Genomic DNA, 22,756 nt, shown 5'->3' on the forward strand with positions numbered 1-22,756 from the left:
GTGTCAGAGAAAGATATGTTGGGTTCCATTATTTTATAAGATTGTTAAAATGTTATATTTCCTTCCTGTATAGTTGTTTTATCCATTCTTTTTAAAGAGGTACTGAAATCTTGAGCTATTAGTACTGAATTATGTATTTCCTTATCAGATTATAAAAAAATCAGTGAAATGAAGAGCTGGTTTTAAGAAAAATTATAGAAAATTGATACACCATTGGTCCAATTAACACAATAAAAAAGAAGAAGACCCAAAGCAATAAAATTGGAGAATAAAAAGGTGATGTATTAATGGATACCACAGAAGTAAAAGGAATCATTGGGAAATAATACAAGCAGCTATATGCCAACAAACAAGAAAATCTAGAAGAAATGGTTAGATCCCTGGACACATAAAATCTACCAAAATTGAGTCACAAAGACATAGAAATCCTAAGCAGCACAGTTACCAAGACAGAGATTGAATCAGTAGTAAAGACCCTCTCAAAAAACAAAAGCCCAGGACCAGATGATTTCACTGCTGAATTCTATCAGATTTTTAAAGAAGAACTAATTCTAATTCTTTTCAAGCTATTCAAAAAATTGGAATGGATGGAACCCTCCAAAACTCCTTCTATGAGGCCAGCATTGCCTTAATTCCAAAACCAGAAAAAGATACAAGAAAGAGAGCTATATTCAAATATCTGATGAATATAAATGCAAAAATCCTCAACAAAATACTAGCTAATCAAATATAACAACAAGTAAGAAAGATCATTCACACAGACCAAGTGGGATTTGCCCCTGGTATTTAGAGATGGTTCAACATTCACAAATCAATAAATGTGATACATCACATTAACAAACTGCAGAATAAAAAACTATATTATTTTATCAATAGATGCAAAAAAATTTGAGAAAATACAGCATCATTTCTTTATAAAAATCTTAAGCAAATTGGGTATAGAAAGAACATCACTCAAAACAATCAAGGCAGCCTATAGCAAACTCACAACCAGCATTAAACTGAATGGGGAACAATTGAAAGCATTTCCACTAAGATGCTGAACCAGACAAGGATGCCACTTTTACCACTGCTCGTCAATCTTGTTTTAGAACTTTTATACAGACCCATTGGGCAAGAAAAATAAATTAAAAGGATATAAATTGGAAAGGAGGAAGTCAAATTTTCCATATATGCACATGACATGATTTTATATATGAGGGAACCAAAAGACTCCACTAAGAAATTATGATAATTGAAAATAGATCTTGGTAAAAAATAAGACTGGGAATAGTAGAGGGAGGAGGAAGATGGGTGGGAGTTGGGGGTGGGAGGGTGGGCATGGTGGGAAGAATCACTATGTCCCTAAAGTTGTATTTATGAAATGCATGAAGTTTGTATTCCTTAAATAAAAGATTTCTTTGGGGACAAAGAGAAAAAAAGAAACTATGAGAACCATAAAAGTGTTTGGTAAAGTGGCAAGATATAACATCAACACACAGAATTCAATAGTCTTTCATACAGACAATGCCATAGCTGAGAAAGAACTTGTAAGATCACTTTCATTCACAATATCTACAAAGAAATTTAAATACCTTGGAATAAATTTAACCAAGGGGGTGAAATATCTCTATAATGAAAATTATAAAATGTTAAAGAAAGAAATAGAAAAAGACACAAAAAAAATGGGAAAATCTCCCATGTTCATGGATTGGAATAATGAATATCATCAAAATGTTCATACTACCAAAAGCAACTTACAGATTCAATATGATACCAATCAAAATATCGACTACATTCTTCTCAATTCTAGAAAAAAATGATGCTAAAATTCATACAGAAACATAAGAGACTCCAATTAGCTAACACGATCTTAAACAATGAAAACAAAACCAGAGGATCACAATACCAGATTTCAAGACATACTACATGGCAGCTATAATCAACACAACCTGGTACTGGCAAAACAATAGATGTGTAGACAAATATAACAGGATAAACACTCCAGAAATCAATACACACATCTACGACCAACTAATCTTTGACAAAGGAAATAAGATCAATCCCTGAAGAAAGGACTGTCTCTTCAAAAAACAGTGCTGGGAAAATTGAATCTCCACATGCAGAAGTATGAAAGAAGACCCCTACAACTCAAAATGAATCAAAGATCTAAATATATGACTCAATACTGTTAAGTTACTATAGGTGCATATTGGGTAACTCTGTAAGACATTGGCATATGAAAAGATATCTTGGGATAAAACCCTGAAGTACAAGCAATAAAAGCAAAAATGGGCAAATGGGATTACATCAAGCTAAGAAGCTTCGGCATGTGAAGGAAACACTTAACAAAGTGAAGGGGCAACTGACAGAATGGGAGAAAATATTTGCAAAGTATAAAACTGATAAGGGATTAATATCCAGAATCTATAAAGAGTTAGAGAAACTCAACAACAACAAAACAAACAATCCAGTTAAGAAGTGGGCAAATGACATTAGTTTTTCAAAAGAGAAAATTTAAATAGCCAACAGACACATGAAAAAATGCTCAGGAGCACTAGCCATCAGGGAAATGCAAATGAAGACCAAATTCAGGTTTCACCTCTCCAGTTAAAATGGCTCTCATACAGAAATCAAAAAGCAATAAATGCTGGCAAGGATGTGGGGGAATGGAATCCCAATGCACTGTTGGTGGGAATGTAAACAAGTACAGCAAGATGGTATGGAGATTCCTCAGAAATCTCAAAATAGATCTACCATATGATCCAGCCATCCAACTCCTGGGAATTTACATAATTGAAATGAAATCAGCATATCAAAGAGTGATCTGTACCCCCATGTTTATTGCAGCTGAATTCACAGTAGCTAAGATATGGAATCAACCCAGATGTCCATGGTATATATACAGTATGGAATACTACTCAATGATAAAAAGAATGAAATCCTGTCTTTTGCAACAAAGCGGATGCAACTGGAAACCCTTATTCTTAGTGAAATATGCCAGTCCCAAAGAGACAGTTACCATATGTTTTCTCTGATCTGTGGTAATCATTAGAGTACAAAAAATGTAATGTATATGAATGAAATTGAATTTGGAGAATTGATTATTGTTTACAGCCCTTGTCTGTACTGTTGAGGAACAGTGTTTTTTCTGCTTACTCTTTGTTCAATTCTTTATTTAGTGGAGGATTAATCTTATGATTAATAAATGTTAATAAATATTAATTAATATTAAATAAAATTAATAAAATAAACTGAAAGTATGTCATTGTAAAAATTAGAAGAAAGAATGAGAAAGGAAGGAGGAGGCAGGATGGAAGCATGGGTAGAAGGAAGGGTAGAGTGGGAAGCACCACTGCCCTCATAAATCTAAATATATGTATCACATGGTATTTGTTCACCTTATATAAATAACAAATTAATAAAATTATTAATCTGAAAATGAATGGGAAACTGGTATTTTCTTGGCACTTATATAGTAGATTTTTTGTCTGTTCTTTTTTTCCCCCTGCTCTTAATTTGCTTGATGCCAGATATCAAACTTAGCAATTGTCTTGCTGGAAATTTGCCCTGTATATTAGAATAATGTCACTCAGAATCTTTTAGAAGTAATTGATACACTCACAAATTCTTTCAGTGTCATCAGTGGCTGGATAACAATCCCACCCAGTATTGTACTGAAAAAGTAACCACTTTTGCAGACCCTGTGTAGAAGTTCATTCTGATGGTGTTACATTTCTTCCTGATCAACCAGTGCTTGGATTAGTGTACACACTTTCATATTAGGTTGGATTGGAGCTGGGTATTTCTTGTCCCTTATTAGGCAGTTTAGGAAGCTGAACATTTTTATAGTGGCTGGGAGTAGTGATTTTTCTGAAACCCTTTACCCTATTAGTGAAATTATGCCACAAATCTATTTTTCTTACTCTCAACACATCCTATGTCATTGAGGAAGGAATAGTACACAAACCCTCTTAATATAGTTTATTCTGAATTTGACCTTTGGTTAAGAAAAACAAAAAAGGTAAATTTGTATTATAAACCCATACCCTATAAAAATACTCTGTAGAAAACCAGAGGTAGTGAATAATCTAAACCGTGACAGTTGATCATAGGATGCTAAAGCTTCAATAATCCTTCTATATCATTTACTTTGATCTCTTCATATTTCAGATGCTAACAATGCAAACTAGAGAGGTGATATAACTTATCCAAAGTCACACAGCAGATGAGTTACAGAACTAGGACTTAAAAGGAAAGTTCTAAAGTTAATCTTTTTAAATGATGATCTCTTTAAAAGGTAATCCCTTTAAATGACAATCCATCATATCATCTACTGTGTACTTTGCACTGTCACATATAAAATGATGTTGAGTACAAATCATGCAGTTTTGAATTTAATTATAGCATTCATATTGTGCAAATGAAAAAAATTATCCAAGAAAAAGTAAAACCACAGTCTGTGAAATATGTTTTTTATTTCTTCAAAATATATATAGGAACTACCAACAAATAAGGAGTAAAAAGAACATAGCCAGAAGGCAACCAGTAACACCCACAAAATTATCACTAAGAAAAAACATCCCAGAAATAAAGACAATCCCACATGCTTGCTCCTTGCTCTGACTGCTGCCTTTCTTTCTATATCAAAGGACAGAAATAGTATCTGCTATAATCCAATCATAATTATAACCTAATCTGCTATAATGATTGTGTCTGGACCGGGAGAATACTTAGAAAGTGATAGATTTATGGGTCCAGCATTGTGGCTCAGCTGGTTAATCTGCCACCTGCAATGCCAGCATCCATATCAGAGTCCCTGCTACTCCACTTCTGATCCAGCTCCCAGCCAATGCACCCGGGAAAGCAGTGGATAATGGCCCAAGTGCTTTTGCCTTGAAACCCACTTGGGGGACAAAGATGGAGTTCCAGGCACCTAGCTTCAGCCTGCCCAAGTCTTGGCCAGTGCAGTCATTTTGGCAATGAAGAATTGGATGGAAGTGCTCTCTCTCTCACCTCTCTCACTCTCTCTCACTCTCTCCCTTGCTAATGATCTTTTTTTTTTTTTTTTTTTTTTTTTTTTTTTTTTTTTGACAGGCAGAGTGGACAGTGAGAGAGAGAGAGACAGAGAGAAAGGTCTTCCTTTTGCCATTGGTTCACCCTCCAATGGCTGCCGCGGCTGGCGCACTGCGGCCGGCGCACTGCGCTGATCCGAAGCCAGGAGCCAGGTGCTTCTCCTGGTCTCCCATGGGGTGCAGGGCCCAAGCACTTGGGCCATCCTCCACTGCACTCCCTGGCCACAGCAGAGAGCTGGCCTGGAAGAGGAGCAACCGGGACAGAATCCGGCGCCCCGACCGGGACTAGAACCCGGTGTGCCGGTGCCGCAAGGTGGAGGATTAGCCTAGTGAGCCGCAGCGCCAGCTGCTAATGATCTTTTAAAAAGGCATAGATTTATAATATAGAAGTGTTTTTCATTTGGCATGTTTTATAGGTATTTGAAGATTCAAACAAGTTCTCTTTTATAAAGATTATTATATTGGAATCATACCATCTAGCTTTCATTCTAGAACATTTTATGTCTTTTCTGAGATAATCCATATATTTACAGATTCCTTAGAAGGAAGCTTCCCTTCTTTGTATACTCCACCTGTTACACCATCTCAGCAGGACTGAATTTAACAAGTGCTGATTGCTGACCACATCAAGGACTGCAGAGTACTGTTTAGTAAATAAAGGTAGCCAGCATGGTCTCTGGTCCCAGGATTGGACAATATCATTAGGAAAACTGAAAGACTGCAGAAATAGTTAACTATGGGGGCTGGAACCGTGGTGATAACCTGATGTCAGAACTTTTAATTTTGCAACTGGGGATAGTTAGCATTTGGAGGAGGCTGTACAAAGTAGGTAGACTTTGAATCTAGACCCATGCTCAAGTACAGCTCTCATTCTGTTATACGTCTGACTTGAGAAACTCTCTTAATACATATATCTCCGAGGTTTAGTTTTCTTATCTATTATATATGGATATTGCTGGCATTGTGGCATAACGAGTAAAGCCATCACCTGCTTTGCCAGCATCGCATATGGGTGCTGGTTTGTGCCTGGCTGCTCCACTTTTCTTTTAAGATTTATTTATTTATTTGAAAGTCAGAGTTACACAGAGAGAGGAGAGGTGGTGGTGGGGTGGTCTTCCATCCACTGGTTCACTCCCCAATTGGCCACAATGGCTGGAGCTGTGCTGATCGAAACCAGGAGCCAGTTTCTTCCAGGTCTCCCATGTGGGTACAGGGGTCCAAGGTCTTGACCATCTTCTACTGCTTTCCCAGGCCATAGCAGAGAGCTGGATGGAAAGTGGAGCAGCTGGGTCTTAAACCGGCACCCATATTGCTAATAAGCTTTTAAAAAGGCATAGATTTATAATATAGAAATGCTTTTCATTTGGCATGTTTTATAGGTATTTGAAGATTCAAACAAGTTCTCTATTACAAAGATTATTATATTGGAATCATACCATCTAGCTTTCATTCTAGAACATTCCATGGGATGCTGGCACTTCAGGCCAGGACATTAACCTGCTGCACCACAGAGCCGGCCCCAGCTACTCCACTTCTGATCTAGCTACCTGCTAATGGCCTGGGAAATCAGTGGAAGATGGTTCATGTACTTGGATCCCCGCCACCCATGAAGGAGACCTGGATGAGGTTCCTAGCTTCTATTTCCTGGGTTTGGCCATTGTAACCATGTGGAGAGCAAAGCATCAGATGGAAAGTCTCTCTCTTTCTCTCCCTCACTGCCTGCCTCCCCACCCTCTTTCCCTCTCCTCTCTCCTTTCTCCTCTCTCCTCCCTCCTCTCCCTCCTCTCTCTCTCTCTGAAACTATGACTTTAAAATAAATAAATAAATATTTTTTTAAAAATCTGGATAAAATCCCTATGGGTTTATAACAACAAGGACATAGTAGCTATTAATTAAATGAAAACTGTTCCATTCAAGTTACTTCTACAAAACTCTCAAGGCACTACCAAATGGGAAAAAAAGTTCATGTGAAGAAAAAAATGCATTTAAAATATCTTTTCATTGTCATACCCTCATCCTAAGCAGAATAAGTGAATGACAGTGATACCCAAGCATGACCACCTTCCACCAGCCTACAGCCCCAGGTCCTCAAAAGCTCCTAGGGTTGTGTATTAACTCTGTCAACACCACCGTTAATACTAAGTGGCTCCCTTTCTCTTTTCTGTACTCCTCCTATTTGGGTTTATCTTCTTCCCTGTTCTCCTTTCCCTTTCTCCCCATAGGCCATCCTAGCACACAGCTGGGACCCATGAACATTTTCTGTTAGTCACTTTGAATTAAAAATTTGCTGATCTTGGCAGAATTCTCAAGACCCTACTTTCTGAATCCACCATAAATACCCGCTGAACATTAAGTTGGTCAACTATTGAGCAGCACTGTCTTTTGCCTGTATTTATTTCTGATCCCCTTTGGCTTAGGTTGCTCTTTCTGGGCCTCAAGAAGGTATCACAAACATTAGCCAGTACTGCCACTTGGTTGGGATGCCAATAATGAGACCAAGGACACAATGGCAATTTTCATCTTCCACATTTCTTGAGCCATGGTGGAGTTGTTGTTGTTTTTTGTTTGTTTGTTTGTTTTTTTTTAAGGAAAGAGAAATAAAATGGGGGAGGGGGAATCAGTAATAAAGTTCTGTTGAATTTGACTGCCTTGGATCCATGAGAGGGCAGACGCAATTTGTACTGCAGCCTTCATATTTCAGAACTGCAGGGAGATGAGCTCAGTCCCTCTCTCTCACATGGCATGTGCTGTCATACTTTGGCACAGACAGCCAAGATCCACTTGAAGTGGGAATCATTAGTCTTTAATTTGTCCCTAAGCTGTCCTTTCATGACACATTAATGTCATCCTTGAGTTTTTATATGTATCAAAGTTTATAAGGCTCACTTACAGGGACTTTTGTTTTCCTATCAGCTGGAAGAGAAGATCTGAGTAATTTAGGAAGGCGAGGTTTGTTTAGCTGGAATAAGAAGGGAAATGGTCAAAGATGAAATTGTTTAATTCTTTCTCGCCGAGTAACTGCAGAATTACAGATGTCTCTTGAATGCAATAAATTAATTTCAGTCATGCTTGTTTATTTGTACACATGTTGCCAAAGTAAAGGCCTAATCCAAAAATTGATGATTTGGGAATCCATTGGGTATTCTTCTGGACCTAGTCCAATTATTTTTCACATCCACACACCCAGGCGACTCTCCTACAACACAATATATAGCCAGCTGAGTGATTTATTAGACAGCTAATGCATATCAAGGCACAGTTATACTCACAGCTTCAAGCTAAGGCAAAGTTCAGCTACTTAACTCCACTCATCTTTAAATGTAATTAAGTCTACTGGGCTCCAGCTACATGGAACCAAAAACTAGAAAAGTTGGGTTATTCATTGGAAATAACAACTGGTTATAATCTACAGACAAAAATAATGAAAATATTCAAGGGAAGAAATTTTTTGTTAAAAAGAATCAGATGTTGTATTATTGGCTTTTGAAAAAGTATAACAAACTGTTTCATAATTTGCCAAATAGTATCCATTTATGAAAGCTAATAAAAGCACCACTGATTAGTTTAGGAGGAATTGGATTAGCGCAAGAGTTGAAAGTAATATGCACTGAGTTAACAAACAAATTTTCTCTTCATCACAGTTCTTTATGTGTTTATCCATCCTGATATGTGTGAGGAGATACCCACCATTTTTGAAGTTCAGTGCCACTAGACAGAGGGTAGTATGCCTCCCTGCTACGTGTAGTGCCTAAGATAATTTCCTGTTACGCAATGAGAATCAGATTGCTACAGCCTTCATTTGCCCCTGTCAGACTCTCTTTTGATAATAGCTCTCATCGCTTTAAAAGGTCTTCACCTTTTGCTTCTAAAGAAATTTTGTATTATGTTAGGATGTAGCAGCATCAGAATCCCTTCTTCTCTCATTTCTCAGGCTAGACAAGGGAACAAAGTGACTGGCCTGCAATTGTCCGCTTAGTAACAAAATTATGTATGTAAGAATTTTGTATCTACTAGTTCTTTAGCAAAATTCTTCCTTTGTTATCTACTGGTTCCCCACTCAAATTCCTACAATTTCACAAAAGTTTCTCTATTTGGAGAATGAAGTTTCCATTGGCATTATCAAATGACTTTAAAAAAATACGGATAGATTTAAATATTCTTATGGCCATAATGAAGTTTTAGAGTTTAGAAGGATGATGTTCTAGAGTTGATGAAGTGAAGTAAAGCTGAGTTTAAGTCACTGCCTTGTTCTCTTGTAAAGACTTGTACCTACTAACTCCTGGTTTTCCATCCATTATATGTGAGTTACACATTTTGACTCCTTAGGAAGATGAGTTAATTTGATCTTGTGTGTGTGTGTTTGTATGTGTGTGTGTGTGTGTGTGTACATTAATAAGGAAAATAACAGTGAAACTGTGTTTCACTCTGAGGTCAAAATGGTGTAGGAAAACCTGATGGATGAGAAATCTAAGAGTTAGGGGAAGCTGAGGCAACAGAGGCCACCTGGGGAATTAGCCATCGCTCTTGGGAAGGCTGTGAATTCTCAAAGACCTTAGAATTTAGAAGACTGAAGCTGTAGGGAGGTTCTAGATGACATCTGATCATGCTGACTGATCTGCCATTGGCATACTTCACTCTGTCTATAAGAGACTTAAGGAAAAACGATAATTTTGTATTCAGATTAGTTAGCAAAGAAGCTCAGAGTGTTCCTGGTGGCTGGGAGAAATGTCACCCCTTCATCTGAGTCAGACTTAAAGTTATCCACATTCTTTCTGGAATTCAGCATCTCTTCATATGAGCATGATACTTCTAATTTGCTAAAGTGCCTTAGCTGTCAAGATGCTAAATCTCAATTACAATCATCACTTGAGTGTCATCAGCATCTAAGTGGAAGGCTTATATAGCACTTCTGCACTGACTACAGTCTGGTAACCCATCTCGACTTCACTGTATATTGTTGTCTCAGCATAGGTATAACCATCAGCTGCAATTGAACGACCTAGAAAAGCATCAGTTCTAGTATTCAGCATCTGCCCATAACCTCTCACCAGAACCCTTGGTCTTTCCATCTGGACCCTATCCCTTCTTCTGGATTATCATCTCTTCACAGTTTTTTTCCTTTATACCATGATGAATCATACTAATCTCTTGCTTGCCAGCACCGTGAATATTCTGGCCCCATTTTTCTACTACACCCACTATGCAAACTTTTATTTTTATATAAATTTTTAGACCAATCCAACTATGTGCATTATGTACCCCCACCTCCTGGAAGCCAAGCACTTGCAGAGAAAAAGCACATAAATCAAATTGATTAGTGTTAATGCAGATCTGTGGACTTCAACCTTGGCTTGGCTTCAGTACTTCTTGATGTTTGTGCTTGTGGCTGGCTCTCTTTCTCATTTTTCCATAGCAGCTATTTCAAACCTTCTCTGTCTTACTTATTATGTACTACCTTATTTGTTCTTTTCCCACACCAGTATAAATCTTGAAAAATACATTTATGCTCATTATATTCTTTTTTTTTCAATTCTCAGTCACATTTCAACAGCATCCATGTGCATTTTAGTTCCCTCTGAATCACTAGATTTTTAATGTCTTCTTTGATGCTAAGCTTGACAGAAATTTTTTAATCCCTACCTTACTACCTTTTTGTCTTTTTCTTTATGAAGCTCTCCTTCCTTGATTTATTTTTTTCTAACTGTACCCGCTTTCCCTTGAGAACTACTCTCTTCTTGCCTGCCTTTTAACCATTACCATTCCCTAGGCAGCTCATAACATACTAATACTATACCCCTTCCTCCCCCCCCCCTCATTTTCTCTCCCTCCCAAATAAATAATATAATTAAAAAAAAAATATGGAGAGAAATTCTATCTGAGGTTCTTGTACTGGTCAATTGCCAATTACACCACAAAATTTAGCTTCTTTGTTCAAGCCTGCCTCTGTGATTCACAGGATACCAGAATTCCCCCAAATCTCGGTTTATTTTGAATTATATAAAAACACTGGCATTTTCACGTAAACAAACTTTGGTTATGAACCTAGATCATGATAAACAGGTTTTTCACTTATGGAAACATCTGAGGAATGCGAGACATTTCTTCTCTGCACGGGAGCACTCTGTCAAGGGGAAGGCATGGAGCACTCTCTGCCCCCACCTTGTAATTGCTGGTGCTTCCTGGAAATTGTTGTGGCAGCCAACAACTCTCAAATTTCCAAAGTGCCCCTGGCATCAGTATCTCCCTGTAGGGAATCCCTGTTATACAGCATCAAATTTGGACTCCCTAGCTCTTTTAGGCAACAACAAAACACCATAGACTTGGTGGCTAAGTAATAGTTACCTTTTTTCTCATCATTCATGAGATGCAAATCTAAGATGAGAATGCTGAGTATTCTCCTACTTGCAGCCACCTTCTTGATTCATCATCACAGGACAGAAAGAGAAAGAACAGGAGTTTCCGGTGTCTTTTCTGATAAGGACACTACTCTTATCAGATCAGGGCCTATTTTTCTGACTTCATTTAACTTGAATTACTCCCATAATTAATGACTTCCATAAAGGCCCTATCTCCAAAATATAGTCACATGGGTACTCAGGTCCTCAACATATGAGTTTGAAAGGGACACCTTTCAGCCTATTGCACTAGCCTAGCACCTCATCCAGAGCCTTCTATCATCAGCCCTCTGGGCATTCTGCCTTGCAGGCACCTGTACAGCAGACACATCAACAAAGACTGGCACAATGCACTGCCTCATGTCTTTGTGCCTTTGCTCATACAAAGCTCTGTCTGAAATGATGAACCACTTCTTTCAAGAAATCTTTCCCTACTTCAACAGTCTTGGTAAGGCACCCTCCCCTGCATTATTCGTTAAATTTACCAAGCTGCAGCATCTAAACTTCTCTCCATTTTATGATTTGTTTGAGGAGGCTGGGTCTTATACATGTCTAAATCTATATCACTGAGCAGAGTGCCTGGTCCACAGTGGCATCTCAGTTTTGGTGGGGAGGAGTCATGAGTGGTTAGAATCCTGCAGAATGACTGGTCACCAAGAAAGTGAAGAAAGAGAAAGGGCGAAAAAGGAAAAAGTTACCATTCACTGACAGTATAGAGAAGGCACATTCACAAGGACTGGAGAAGGAGAAATTGCAGTGTTACTGAAAACTGGGAAGAGATATTCAGGAAATACCTGGCCAGTTTATTTCTGGGATTGAGGATTAAAACACATAAAACAACATCATATTCTTTTAAAGGACAATCACTGGTAATATTAGAAAAAAAGTTTAAAAAAAGACAGAATTAGTATATTTGATACCTTATGGAACTGTTTTTAGAATCTAGTGATTGCAGTGTTTGTCTGAATTTTGAAACATTCAATGTCTCATTACTCAGTGTGTTGCAGATGACTTAACTAAAGAATAGATATTTCACTGGTAGCAACAGGAAACCTGGCTTTGGAATGAAATACCTTTGATTAATTAGAGTGCATACTCCTCTTTGGTTGTAGGCTTCTGACAATAAGCAACTTTGCAACACTTGTGTTTTGGGGAGAACCTGCTACTTCAGTGTCTTATATCGTCTTCTCTTTGTTTCCTGAGCTCTAAGAAAAGTAGTAAGATGGGAGGTCATGGCCATTTGCCTTGCTTTTAAATTATGAATTAAGACCTGGTGAAAATCTAAAGATAAAGGGCAAGGACAGAGGAAAGCCCCCTATCATGGAAGGGAATTCTGGGAGTGACGAGCTGACATCTCTGGGATTCTTGCTTTCCCAGACAGGTGAGGCAGGTCCCTTGATGCTTCACCAACTGCAGTTTGAGAGTAGGACCATCTCTTTGCTCTGACCTCTTCATCCTTCCTCACAGAGGAAAGAGTCCCTTATTGGGAATTAAGAAAACTTAGATCTCCCAAAACAGGGGAAGTAGCTAATTGACCTTTAAATTTCTTCCCACTTCTATGATCCTGTGAGCTTCTAGGCAGAAGCTCTGCAGAGGCGAGGGACTTTCCATTTCATTCTCAGGAACTCTTAGGAGAAAACTTAACAGTGACTTTTCCAGTCCAGGATACGAGAAACATCCCCTTCATTCTGCAAATAATGGTATTAGAAACTCTCCTTCTTCTCACTCTATAGTTTTTTTCCAAATTCAAATATTTTTAGGATATGTAAAGGAAGCCTGAATCATCAATCTATTGCTGCAAGAAAAGAAACAGTCAGACCATAACAGATCAGTTTACTCCAATAATTTCAAAGGAATGCCATTTGTCCTGATATAAAGAAGTGAAGAGCAAAAGAAAAAGGATATGCAATCCTCATGCAGATGCTGCATTGGGCTTTAGAAATCATTTTGTCCCACCTACACATCTCACATATAACCTCCACAAGACCAGTAGTCTAAGTTGGGTCAAATGCCCAAGTAGACTCAAAGCCAGGAGTAGATGCCAATCTGTAGACAATCTGTTTACTGTTTTCTCTTTCATGGTTTGGCTTCACTTGGCACCATATGTTTACTCACAGCACATATATGAATACATACATAGTTTCATATATGTGTGTGTGTGTAATACACAATGAGGCAGGCATATGGAACAGCTGTTAAGGCATTGCTCTGAACACCTACATTCATGCTGGAGTTCTATGCCCGATTCCAGCTTCCTGATAATGAGCATCCTTAGAGGCAGCAGATGACTTCTTAAGACTTGGATCCCTGTCACCCACAAAGGAGTCTTGGATAGAGATCCAGGTTCCTGGCTTTGGCTTGGGCCAGTCTCAGCTGTTGAGGGTATTTAGGGGATGAACCAGTGTGTGGAAAAACTGTAGTGTGTGTATGTGTATGTGTGTGTGCCCATCTCCTTCTTCGTCTCTCTTTCCATCCTTCTCTCTCTCTCTCTCATTATTCTCCACTGAATGACATTTTGCTCTCTCTCTCTCTCTCTCTCTCTCTATATATATATATATATATCTCAATATATCACAGTGATTCCTAAAGGCTGTATCACCTAATGATCTTGTAATCACTCTGTGCTGTTCAGACAACGAGAAAAGTCACCTAGGGAAGCATTTCTCAGAATGTATCCTACCTTTAATCAATGTATGATATTCATATTCATCAATCATTTCCAGCATTTATGCACAAAATAGAGTGGCTGGGAACATTTTACTTTTCTCCTCAAAAGTGCCCATAGCTGCTTATTCTGAACATCTGGGATAATGGAACTCTAAACAAAATACAGTGTGCATAATGCCAGGCACACTTAATCCCTCTTTTGAATGAATTACCAAAATTAGTGTGAAGGAAAGAATTCAGTAGATCTAATAGAACTGACATTTAATATCATAGCTAATATATTACAACACAAAAATCTCCCTTGCAGTAGATTTATTCTTATGGAAGCCCTGTCACATGAGCCAGAAACAAGCCAGAATACTACATCCAAAAGCACTGAAAAATGGCCATCCCTTGACCAGGGTTGGTGCCCAGGACAGTCTCTATGGCACTGAAGTGGAACCAGGTTAATATCTTTATCCATGAAGTGGGAGGGGCAGGAGGAGATAAACAGTATCCCTTAGTAGTAGGATAAATTTGTGAAGTTGGCAGTCTTTTAAAAATTGTAATGAGATGGGATACAATGCACCATGGAACAGAGAAGCTAGAAACATGGCAGAAAATCATGAAATGAGATTCAACTTGGAAATACAAATGCCGATACAACTGGGAATTATAATATGAAACAGGGAAATTGTCCAAAATCTGTCCTGAAGGGTGAAAAATAAAAGAGCAAGTAACAAGAAAATCAGTACTGTTCATTCCCAAACAGGATCTGCTACTTCCAAGAGTGGAGGTTAAAACTTTAGATATTTGCAAATATTTCACTGGCCAGAGTGTGAGCGTGAGAGGTTGTAACCAGAAGACAGAGGGGCACATCAGGTCAAAAATCTTGTGAGTTTCCTATAAAAACCACAAACTGAGCTGGTGGCCCTTCCAGAAAACACAGGAGAAGTGCATTAGTCAGATCTATCATATATCCTCAGGTGACTGGAAACCAGTCACAAGAGAAAGATTTTTGGACCCCAGGAAGATGGAGTAGGTGGCAGGTGACAGGCATTTTAATGATCTGCCTGTGACAGTCAACTAAGGAGAAATTAAGAATCAGAGCATTAAAATGGAGAATTTAATCCCTCAAATAGAAGGTGCTAATGCCACAGCTATTTAACTATGACCAATATGCAGAACCCAGTCCAAAACATATGTATTTTATGATTCAGATACTACCTCTTCCAAATTTTGTTGCTCATAAGCAAAAGTAGTGTGGAGACCTCAGGCGAAATCCAAGATGAATGAGCTTGCCAGGAGAATGAAGGAAACTTTTTTTGAAATTTTTCTCCAGTTCTATTAAAAGCTATTTTGAGAGCCTTATTTACTTTTTCAATGATTTTCCATAATCATCAACTATGAAATCAATCATATCTAAGTTCAAATTCTAGTTCTACTACTTCCTATCAAGGTATTATCAGAAGTCTCTGATTTCTTCAGGTATAAGAACTAGGTAATAGGACTACCTCTGGAGGATGATACATGGGTTTCCTTTATAATGCACAAACAGTATTTCACACAGTGCTTACTCATAGAAATCACTTATAATATAAGCAGTAAAATTCTACCAGCACCAATGTAATAGAGTGGAAAAGAGACACCTCATTCAAATCTCGATTTTCCCATCTCTCTGAATTAGAGATTACTTAATTAAAATTATTTAACCATGCTTTACCTCTGTTTTTGTATTTTTTCAATGCAAAGAATAATGTCACCTCCCCTTATCTATGGTGATCATGAAACTTCAATGAGAAAACATATGTACATTACTTAGACCAGTGCTTCATTTGCTACTAAAAATTTAAGAGGCTGTGAATTCCAAATGCATTAAATAAATGTGAGTTGATTAGGCATTTGGATTGCATTTGTGTTAGCTGGTAATCCTGAATGTCATTGCCACTGTTTAAACATTACTATGTCTGGGAAGCGGCAGCTTGTAGTGATTAAGAGTATGGCCCTTGGAGTCAAGCACACTGGGTTCAAGTCTTCAAGTCCTGGCTCCAACTCCCAAGACCTGTGCATTGTGGGCATATGATTTAATTTCTTGAAACTTCAATTTATCTCTCTAAAAAGTGATCAATTACTTCACAGGGTGGTGAAGACTCAAGAAGTCAATGCCCATAAGAGAGTGGAAGGGCATTGTTGAGGTTTGATGTGCTCCTGCTGCCTGCCTCAACAGCCCTCCGGATCCACAGAGTTGGAGAAGCCTGGGGGAAATCTCTCTTCTATTGCTCCTGTCTTGTGGATCAGCTTCTCCTGGCTCCTACAACTGGGAACGGTTCCAGGGACAAGCTGCAGCTGAGGACACAGAGAACAGAACTGAGAACAGAAATCAGGGACAGTTGGGAGACATAGCTGTGGGCAAACTCAGATCCTTGTGGATGGAAGTTGGCTGGACGTGGTGTCATTGGGCAATGACCATGGGAAAGAACAGACAAACAAAAAACATCGCATGGCCTTAAAGATACAGGAAAAGCCTCAAAATCAAAAGAAAGGACAAGGTGATTTCTATGAGTGTGTCTGTGGGGAGAAGAGGATTAGAGTGGCTCTAAGAAATCTCAGACACTCAAAATGTCTGTTTTCATTACTTCACTAACAGTATATATGAAACATGACATGGTTTTTGAAGCTTTTATTTCATTAACCAGTTATGGTCTTTGCCCTTTCGTAAAGCATTGCTTTATCACAAATGAATTAATCAAAGCACCCTTTTTTTATACTCCAAAATCATGAAGTTTTATTGCCTACTGTCCAAATTAGAAAGTCCAGATGAGGTCACAGAATAGAATCTTTTCACATTAAATATCTCTCTCTCTCATGGAACACTTTGTTTTCTCAGTCCACTGGAGGGGAGAAGAACAGATATAAATTTTGTCAAAGGAAAACAAAATATCTCCCTTAAAAGGGGTTAGAAAAGTAGGAGGAAGACAGAGGGTTCTATAAACAATGGATGTGTAGTTGATGTTATTAATGATGGATGACAAAGTTGGAGATAATGAAATAAAATTAGGCAAATTGAAGTTAACCCTAGCCCTGTAAATAAATATCCAAAATGTGAGCAGTATGTGAAGATATTTATTAGTCCCCTCATCTTCTGATCCATGGAGTGGACCCCACACAGATCAAAACCAGAGATTTCCTATTCATAAATTTGCCCTCCTGGGAGTTGGTTGGGCAGCTTTGGAAGGTTTTTAGCTCCAAGGTCATTTGAGAGCTATTAATGGAGGAGTGAATTTGCTAACTGGTACCTTGAGGAGCTTGTTAGAATTAACAGAGACAGGAGTGACTTCTGCACTTGAAGAATTTGGCTAAGAATAAGACCAATAGGGGAGAGGATAGATCCTTTCATCATTCAGGCAACTCTGAAGCAGGGAGCATATTACAGACTTCTCCAGGGTGTCTCCAACAAAGTGAATTCCAAGTGAGACAGAAGAGCCCTTATCTTGAGTGGCATCTAGACTCTCCTGTTCCCCCTAACAACTTCCTTCAAGACAAATGTATTAATGAAGATCTGGCAGAGCACTTGCATTCCTATGTGTTTAATTTGTCAATAGAATATCCCAATGTATCTCTTTTTAAAGATTTTGATTTATCCACTTGTTCACACCCCAGATGGCCACAACAGCCTGAGCAGGGCCAATCTGAAGCCAGGAGCCAGGAGCCAGGAGCTTCTTCTGGGTCTCCCATGTGGATGCAGGGGCCCAAGGACTTGGTCCATCTCCCACTGCCTTCCCAGGCCATAGCAGAGAGCTAGGTCAGAAGTGGAGCAGCCAGGATGAAAACTGGCATCCATATGGAATGCTGGTGTTGCAGGCCTGTGCTCTAACCCACTGCGCCACAGCACCAGCACCTCCCTATGTATCTTATGTATATACATCATGTATAACATTTTTTTAAGATCTATTTTATTTATTTGAAAGACAGTTACAGAGAGAGGTGGAGACAGAGAGAGAGGTCTTCCATCCGCTGGTTCACTCCCCACATGGCCACAACGGCCGGAGCTGAGCTGATCCAAAGCTAGGAGCCAGGAGCTTCCTCCAGGTCTCCCACTTGGGTGCAGGGGCCCAAGCACTTGGACCATCTTCTACTGCCTTCCCAGGCCATAGCAGAGCGCTAGATTGAAAGAGGATCAGCTGGAACTAGAACTGGTGCCCATATGGGATGCCAGCGCTTCAGGCCAGGGCTTTAACCCACTCTGCCACAGCGCCGGCCCCGATGTATAACACTTTTAGTGGAGTATTCTATCGTTATTAATCTGGGGCATGCATTTGGTGCAGTGGTTAAGACACTGATTGAGACATTCCTCTCTCATATCAGAGTACCTGGATTTGAGTCCTATCCCTGCTTCTAATTTAGCTTCCTGCTAATCTCCACCCCGGGAAGCAGCAGATGGCAACTCAAATTTTTATGTCCTGAGCCGGCGCCGTGGCTCAATAGGCTAATCCTCCACCTTGCGGCGCCGGCACACCGGGTTCTAGTCCCGGTTGGGGCGCCGGATTCTGTCCCGGTTGCCCCTCTTCCAGGCCAGCTCTCTGCTATGGCCAGGGAGTGCAGTGGAGGATGGCCCAGGTGCTTGGGCCCTGCACCCCATGGGAGACCAGGAAAAAGCACCTGGCTCCTGGCTCCTGGCTTCGGATCAGCGCGGTGCGCCGGCTGCAGCGGCGGCCATTGGAGGGTGAACCAACGGCAAAAGGAAGACCTTTCTCTCTCTGTCTCTCTCTCTCACTGTCCACTCTGCCTGTAAAAAAAAAAAAAAAAAAAAAAAAAAAAAAAAAATTTTTATGTCCTTACCACTCATGTGGGAGACTAGAACCACATTAGGTTCTGAGCTCCCAGGTGTTGGCCTGGCCCAGCAATGGCTGTTGTGGGCTTGTGTGCATTTGGTGAATGAACCAGCAAATGGAAGATCAATCTCTCTCTCTCTCTCTCTCTGGCTGCCTTTCCAATAAAATAAAAATACCTTTCCAGTAAAATGAAATAAATAAATAAATAGACTTTAAAATAGTCTGTTTTGATCATGTCAATCTTCATTTTGACAAAAAATGCTGTGTTTGGCATATTTTTGCTAAAAATTTAGTAGTCATTTTTGATGGAACAAAGTAGTGCCTCAATACCATCACAATGACTTCATTTGATGCTCAACTAATGTAAGGTCTGATGCCTCTGCCATCCAGTAAGATGGGATTCCTATTGTCAACTAACTTCTGTCTTAGATCTTAAGTCAGTGTGCTGGCCAGGCCATAGCTGTGTTTCTCCCTGACTGGTGTAGATCCTATCTTTTTAGTTAGCGTTAAATGTACAGTACATAGCAAAGGATCTACTCAAGAGCACTGAATGAGTATACAGTCGATAGTTGTTGAATGACTAAATGCTGTTGATTACTTCTGATACTTCAGGAAGTGGAAAAATTCTGCAAAGCCTACATGAAGCCTAGCTTAAATCATTTCTTCAGGGAATCTACATAAGAAATTTACCATGGCATTCTTCAGTGAACCAATTTAACCTACCTTGTCACATTTCATAATGTAACTTGAAAAGTCAGATGATACATTATTAGGTAATTGTTCCCTTCAAAGACCTGGATATAAGGGAATGCAAGGATCATTTCCTAAGGTGATTGCTGCTTTAAAGATGTTTTCAGCTTCTTTAGGAGGAGATTACTAAACTTAGGCTTTCTAAAAAATCTAAGAGTTGATTAAAAAAAAAATAAAGCAGCAGAGGCCAGTGCTGTGGTGTAGGGGGTAAAGCCACCACCTGCAGTGCCAGCATCCATATGGGCACCAGTTTGAGTCCCAGCTATTCCACTTCCAATCCAGCTATGTGCTAAGGCCTGGGAAAGCAGTAGAAGCTGGCCCAAGTCCTTGGGCCCCTGCACCTGTGTGGGAGACAGAGAGAAAACTCCTGGCTCCTGACTTTGGATCAGCCCAGCTCTGGCCCTTGTGGCCACTTGGTGAGTGACCCAGCAGATGGAAAAATCTCCCCCCGCCACCCCTCTTTCTCTCTGCCTCTCTTTCAAATAAGTAAGTTAGTGAATAAATAAATAAATAAATATTTTAAAACAAAAAAATGTAAAGCAGCAGTGGCCAGTGCTCTGGTTCCTTTGTGCCGGGGCCCCACCCTGTTCCCAGACTCTCTGGTACTTCCACCCATGGGAACAATGGAAGTGGCATTTTGGACATGAGGAGCCTCTGAAGCAACATTTTCATTGAACTGGAAATTGCTTTAAACTTCTCCTAATGATGAATTTCCTAAGCAAATCAAGCCTTGCACACCACAGCACCTTCTTATTTAAAAACTTGCCATGGCACAAAATGCTGTTTATCTCAAGCTCTTGGCTAAGAAGAAAAACACGAAAATGTCTGGGCCATTTCAATATCTTTCGCAAAGCATCTGACATACAGGGGACTTCAAAAAGTTCATGGAAAACAAGAAGTTAAAATAGGTTTATTTTGGCGCAATAAATTTGCAATCAAAGTGATTCCATGAACTTTAGAGGTAAGTTATGTTTTTCCTCTTTTAAATATTCTGTGTCAGAGGCTTGAACAGCATTGATAATGGAGTGGGGAGCCTAAGGAACATTCTAGTTCATTTCTCTTCCTGAACAGTCTGGGCCCTTTACAAACTACTCATGGTAAAGAAGACTCAGGCTAAAATTTAGAGACCTGCTCACCAAAAAAACACCCTGGCTGTTCCAGCATTATTTTCCCAACCTCAGTTAATCGTGATGTGCTCTCTGTAGCGCAGAAGAGTTGTCCTTGACATGTTTCTGTGTCTTCCATGAAGTAGGTATTGTTACCTGACATCCCTCCAGCTGTTCAAAGGCAATTTCACTGTAGTCACCTCCAAACTGATTTTGAATAAGGCTTTTTTTTGGGGGGGGGGGCTGGGTTTAGAGAACAAAATATTTTTAACCCAAGACTTCTTCCTTCTCCCCCGCAGCTAGGGCAATTTTACTCGATCTGAACAAGAATCTGCCAAGCTGAAGTCTGCCACGATGGCATGGCCTTCCTAAAGGACGAGCGCTCTCAGCCTGCAAGCTGGTGTCATTCAGGCACCTCTCCATTGGGTGGCAGTGGGTGTTCAGAACAATCTAACTAGCTAGCTTAGCACAGAATTTCTGAAATGCAACTTGTGCTTTGGTTTTGAAACTTTGAACAACAGTCTTTTATTATAAATGTAATTCATTAGCCATAAAATTGATAAAAGATAAACAGGGACTAAACTAGCATTCCGATGTTTATGTCCTTTGAAGACTGCAGAGTTCAGAAGTGTGTGTGTGTGGGTGTGTGTGTGTGAGATATACTATATCACTAATATCCCATTCTGTCCCTGGTAAATAGTAGGCACTCAAAATAGTTCTCTCTCTTTTTAAAAAAAAAAAAACTTTATGACAATGTAAAATCGAAAGACAATTCTGGATCCAGAAAAATAAATTTTCATTCATATTCAACCAACTCACTCTCTGGGGTTTCAGCCTAATCTTTCCTCTGCTAGGTAATCCAAAACACATTAAACTCAGTGTTCACTTGTATTTGGAATAGTTCAGAGAGATGAACAAGATCCTGGTTTCAAAACAGTATAGGAGGTAGCCATTTAAGTTACCATGTTTTATTAAATCATGTATATATCCATAAAACTAATTTCCAATTTCTTACACATTTGTATTCTAAATTATATTTTTAAAAATTCTGTAAGACTAGTGAATTGAAAACAGCAAGTTATCAAGCTCTTAGGGTTTTTGATTTTTGTTAATCTTTGTTTTGACTGTTTATTTTCACTGAAGATGCTTTTGAACTAGTTTATTGAGCTAGGGTACATTTTAAAAACTGTTTTTGGCTATAGACAAATACCATCTGTATTGAAGTAAACTTGGAATTATTTGTAAGAAAAAAGATTATTAGCACAAACCAAAAACACAAAAAGATCCCAAATGAATCCTTGGAGAAAACCAAGAACAACATACAGGGGTTGCTGGAAACATTTACAGCAAGTGGATATTTCAACTAAGTAATTGTCACTTAAAATTATTTCATAGTAGTAGTTTTAAGGTAATCTGTCTCACTATTGCTTAAATGATTATTAATGATTTTAATAGTCAAACAATTAATTCATTAAAAGGAAGTTCAGTGGAAATGAACCTATATATTGTTTTAACATACACATTCACATTAAAAGTTCATGTGTGGAACTGGAGCTGTGGTGTAGCCAGTAAAGCCACCACTTGCAGTATTGGCATCCAATATGAGTGCCAGTTCAAGTCCTGGCTGCTCCACTCCAGATCCAGCTCCCAGCTAATGTGCCTGGAAAAGCAGCAGCAGATGGCCCAAGTGCTCGAGCCCGTGTACCCCAATAGGAGACCCAGAAGAAACTCCTGGCTCCTGGCTTCGGATCCACCCAGTTCTGGCTGTTGCAGCCATTTGGGAAGTGAACAGGCAAATGAAAGATCTCTCTCTCCCTCTTCCCCTTTTGCTTTCTGACTCCGCCTTTCAAATAAATAAATATAAATACATAAAAACTTCACATGCATGTGTAAGTAAACATTTTTACATATCACATAATGGAAAATGCAAGATTTGTTCTTTGCTATTATTCTAATATTTATAATCAAATAGA

This window comes from Oryctolagus cuniculus, chromosome 14 (assembly GCF_051225735.1).
Source record: "Oryctolagus cuniculus isolate XC-2025 breed Fujian yellow rabbit chromosome 14, ASM5122573v1, whole genome shotgun sequence".
NCBI classification, from domain to species: domain Eukaryota; kingdom Metazoa; phylum Chordata; class Mammalia; order Lagomorpha; family Leporidae; genus Oryctolagus; species Oryctolagus cuniculus.